This window comes from Meleagris gallopavo, chromosome 30 (genome assembly GCF_000146605.3).
Source record: "Meleagris gallopavo isolate NT-WF06-2002-E0010 breed Aviagen turkey brand Nicholas breeding stock chromosome 30, Turkey_5.1, whole genome shotgun sequence".
Classification (NCBI taxonomy): domain Eukaryota; kingdom Metazoa; phylum Chordata; class Aves; order Galliformes; family Phasianidae; genus Meleagris; species Meleagris gallopavo.
Window position 1 is genome coordinate 849,178 of NC_015040.2, and position 5,454 is coordinate 854,631.

The window sequence follows — 5,454 nt, forward strand, 5'->3', positions numbered from 1 at the left end:
CGGCGCTGCCTGCGGGCACAGAGAAGGAGCGGAGCTCAGCGCAGCCTCCGGGCGGGGAGGAATGGGGCTGGAGCCCAGCCTGCACGTGGGTGAGGAGCGGGGGGGGCCGGAGCCCAGAGGCTGGAGGACCTCGAGCCCAGCGCCCAGTGCTGCTCTTGGGAGGGGAGGAAAGGGGTCTGGAGCCCAGAGCCCATCACTGCCCTCTGTTGTAGAGGAAAGGACCTGGAGCCTAGAGGCCATTACTGCCAGTGTGCGAGGAGGACGAAGGACCCCAAGCCCAGAGCCCTGCGCTGCCTTAAGACGAGGAGGAAAGGCCTGGAGCCTGGAACCCATCACTGCCTGTGGGCAAGGAGAGGAAGGAGCTCGAGCCCAGAGTGCATCTCTGCCCTCGGCTGGGGAGGAAGGGGGCCTGGAGCCCATCACTGCTTGCTGGCAAAGAGGAAGAGGGCTGGAGCCCATCACTGACTGTGGTTGAGGAGCAGGGGGGCCTGGAGCCCAGAGCCCATCACTGCTGTAGGCGAGAAGAACCCAGAGCCCATCACTGCTTGCTGGCAAGGAGAAGAGGGGCTGTGCCCGTTGCTGCTCGTGGTTGAGGAGCAGGGGGACCTGGAGCCCAGAGCCTGTGCGTGTGCGTGAGGGAGGGGCTGTGCCCATCACTGCCCTCCCGAACTGATCCTATCGGAGCAGAAACGCAGGCAGCAGTGTGCAGCAGGACAGCAGTGCCGGCACCTCCCGCCCCTCCGCATGGGCAGCACAGCAGTGCAGTAACACCGTGTGTGCGCAGCAAAGAGCTGCAGTGGGAGCCGTGCTGTGTTCCAGGTCCTCCTGCAGTGACCCAATGGGGAGAGCTGAGTCAAGTTTGGGCCAAAACTCCCCCAAAGTAACAGGAGAACATTACTACATTACCTGATGTTATTTTCCATTCACAAACAACATGCAATCTGATTTTTCCTTAGCTCAGCAATGTAACTAAAAACCACGTTGGTGCACCGCTGTGATGAGCAGAAGAGCTGTGAGATCAGAGCCACGTGCACCAGACTCAAACCCTGCCCCACAGCCGCCCCATAGACTCCCTGTATGACAACACACCCTGCTCTATATGCTGCCATTCCCTACCCCATAGGACCCCCCCCATAGCCCAACATGTATTCTGCCCCATAGGCCCCATACCCTGTCCCATATATGCCTCCCATCCACTCCCATAGCCTGCCCTATATACCCACCCCATAGCCCACGTGACCCACATCCCGCCCCTCAGCCATCTCCACATAACCCCCATAACCCCCCACCCTGCCCCACAGACCCCCCCATAGGTTGCCCATAACCCTACCCATAGCCCACTGCATATCCTGCCCCATAGACACTTTATATACCCCCATGGCTCCCCGCACCCTACCCCATCTCCTGACCCATAGACCCCCCATAACTACTTCATATCCTGCCCCATTAAACACCCCTAACCCACCTCATAGCCCCCACACTTCGCCCCATGTTCCCCTCGTAGCCTGCCCCATAGACACCCCATAACCCACCATGTATTCTCTCACATACCTTGCCCCATAGCATGCCCCATAGTAACCCATAGATCCCCTGCCAACCCACCCCATGTGCCCCATATCCCCCCATTCCAGTCCCACTCCCATTTAGCCCCCATTAACCCCCGCCCCTTTAAACCACGCCCCAGTTCTCGAGGCCCTGCCCCTACCAGGCCCCGCCCCCTCAGATGCAGCGCACCAATCGCAGCCCGGGAGGTGGAAGCGGCAGGTACGTGGCCCCGCCCCCTGGCAGCGCCCTCCACAGAGCTCCGCCCCCAGTGCTCCTCAGGCCACGCTCCTTTCCTCAACCGCCCGCAGGCCCCGCCCTCCGCGGCGCAATGGCACGAGGGCGGGGCCTCAAGGGGGGCGGAGCCTAAAGGGCAGGGTCTTAAATGGGTGGGGCTACAAAGGGGGCGTGTCCAGAATGGTGGTGCGGTCAGAAAGGGGTCAGGGGGTGGGACTGGGGTCAATGCAGTCCAGTAGAGCCCATAACTGTCCCATAGCCCACCTACCCACCCTATAGCCCCTATGAGTACCCCATAGCCACCCCATAACTGCCCTATAGACCCTATAGTCCCTATGATTACCTCATAGATCCCATAACCACCCCCATAAATCCCCTAGCCACCCCAGAACCGCACTATAGACCCTATAACCACCCCATGGGCCCCATAATGCACCCTCATGCCTGTTGCAGGCCCCAGAAGCAGCTGCTCTCGGCCCCATAGGAGCCCACACAGATGGCACAAGAGCAGTGGTGGTGGCACAGTGTGGGGCTGGGTTGGGGGTGGCGTGTGGGGCAGTTGAGAGATATAGGGCTGAGACCCAAAAGTCAGTGTGGGGATGACTCATGAGTGGAGTGGGACTCATAAGTGCAGGGCTGATCCTTACATGTAGGGTGGGACCCATAAGTGTGGGGTGAACAGATAAATGGGTGCTGAGACCCATAAGCGTGGGGCAGAAGGTCATTACTCCCCAGTCCCAGCCCCACTGCACTCCACGCTCAGCCCCATCGTGCCCTTGGGGTGCTCAGTGGCCATCAGCACCTGGAAATGGGGTCAGAAATGGGAAAATCAGTAACTATGGAAGTCACGGAACGACGCAGAATTCTGAGATCCTAAAAAAATAATCCTAGAATTCTCCAAATCCCAGAATCCTCAGAATCCTACAGCAGAATCCTGAAATCATGGACTCGTGGTGGGATTATGGGGCCCTGGGATCACAGAATCCCACAATCACCGAATTCCAGATTTCCAGAATCCCTAAATCTCTGAATTACAGAACCTTAAAACCAAAGAGTTGTGGAATCTCAGAGTCCCAGAACTTCAGAATCTCCAAATCCCAAATTTGGAGAATCGCAAAAACCCAGAAATCCCCAAATCCCCAAATTTCGGACTCCCTGAATGGTGGGATCCCAACTCCACAGCAATCGCCGAACTTCAGATTCCTGAAATCCCCAAATCCTCTCCTTCACCCCAACCTCATCAACTGATTGCTCATTAATTATCACTGATTAGCTATTATTTACCACAAAATGACACTAATTACCAATAGTTACCCAAAGTTTCACTAATTCCCCAATACTTCCCTGACCAATTACCCACAATTACTACTAATTATCCGTTACTTCCCACCATTTAACCCTAATTACCCCATAATTACGCTAAAATTACCCACTATTACCCCATTACCACTAATTACAAATCAATTACCATTAGTTACGCAGTTACCAATTAATTGCCTCTAATTACTCCCAATCACCCCCAATTGTCATTGATCCCCACTAATTACCCCCAATTCCCACTAAATCCCATTAATTCCCCCATTCTTACCCCCCTAATTAGCACTAATTCCCACTAATTATCTCTCAATTCTTACTAATTATCCCAAAATTACCTATACTCCTCACTAATTACCACCACCATTCCCACTTATTCTCACCAATTATCTCCAATTACCACTGATTCCCACTAATTACACCCTCAATTCCCACTAATTCTCCATAATTATCCTTAAATACCCTCAATTACCACTAATTACCCAATTCCAACTACTTACCCCTAATTCACCCTAATCACCTGATTCCTGCTAATTATCCCCAATTCCCACAAAATCCCACTAATTGATCCCCAATTCCCGACAATTACACCCAATTACCCTCTATTTACACTAACTACCCCGCAAAATCCCATTAATTACCACCAATTCCCGCTAATTACCCCCAATTCCTACTAATCATTCCTTATTCTCCCCAATTACCCCCATAATTACCACCAATTACCCCCAATTCCCACTAACTCCCCCTTATTTCCCCAATCCCAATCCCCATAATTCCCTCAATCCCCCAACTCCCCATAATTCCCCCTAATTCCCACCTATTCCCCCCTATTCCCCATAATTTCCCAGTTCCCTCCAATCCCATTCCTTCCCATTCCCCCAAATCCCAGTTGGGGATGGGTCAGGGTTGGGATTGGGATGAGGGTTAGAGTTGTTGTTGGGGTTGGGATTGGGTTTGGGGTTAGCTTAGAGTTGAGGATGGGGTTGAGGTTGGGGTTGGGGTTGGGTTGGGTTTGAGGATGGGGTTGTCATTGGGATTTGGGTTGGAGCCTGGGTTGAGATTGGGATTGTGGTTTTGCTTGGGGTTGGGTTGGGTTTGGGGATGTGGTTGTGGTTAGGGTTAGGGTTGGAAATGGGGTTGGGGTTGGGGTTGGGATTAGAGTTAGGGTTGAGGTGACGGTTGGATTGGGATTGTGGTTGAGATTAGAAACGGGGATGGGGTTGGGAACAGGGTTGACATTGGGATTTGGGTTGGAGTCTGCTTTGGATTTGAGTTTGAGGTTGGGGGTGGGGTTAGAGTTAGGATTGGGGATAGGAAGGGGTTGGTGTTGGGGTTAGAATTAGTCTTGGGGTGAGGTTTGGGGTTGGTTTTGGAGTTGGGTTAGAGTTGGGGATGGAGTTGGGTTGGAGACAGTGTTGACATTGGGGTTGGGGTTGGAGTCTGGGTTGGGGACAGGTTTGTGTCTGGGGTTAAGAATTACGGTGGGGATTGGGATTGTGTTGGGGTTGGAGTTGGAGTTGTTTTGGGGTTGTGTTGGGGTCGGGGTTAGGGGTTAGGGTTAGCATTAGGGTCAGATGCACTTCAAGCCCTGAGCACTCACACGCGGTGTTCTCAGAGCACATGCAGATTTCTGAGCTGTTCCCTTTCCGTACATCTCTAACCCCAGCCCCAACACGTGTCCCCACTGCATCCCTTCCCAGCTTTATTCCATGTGAAGAAAACCACAGGATTTCATGTCTGACGCCTCACGGTGCAGCGTGCAGCTCTGCTTCACTGCTGTTTGGTACACAGTGAGGATTACACAGAATTACTTCTGCATTAAAATTTCTTAGAATTTGCCTGGTCATGCTGTTTCATTGCATCCCTCACCCCAACCTAACCTCAACCACAATTATAACCCCAATCCAACCCCAACCCCAATTCTGAACCAACCCAAACCCAACCCTGATGCCAATCCAACCCAACCCCAACACCAGTCCAACACCAATCCCAGTCGCAGCCCCAATCCCACTCCAACCCACCCTCAAACCATCTCTACTCCCAAACCCAAAACAACCCCACTCTCAACTCCAAGCCAACCCAACCCAATCCCAATCCTCACCCCTACCCAACCCCAACACTCACCCAACCCCAACCCAACCCTTAACCCAACTCCAACTCTTATTCCAACCCAACTCCAACACTAACCCCAACCCCATCCCTTTCACCTCCGTATTTCTCTCTTCTACATTCCTTGAGCTGCTGATGCTTTTAGAGCTCCTAAAAATTGAAAACCAAATAATAATACTACAAAATCCCTCAAAAGAAGCATTTTTGCCCCAAACGGCATGTTTTCCTTCCTTCCTTCCTTCCTTCCTTCCT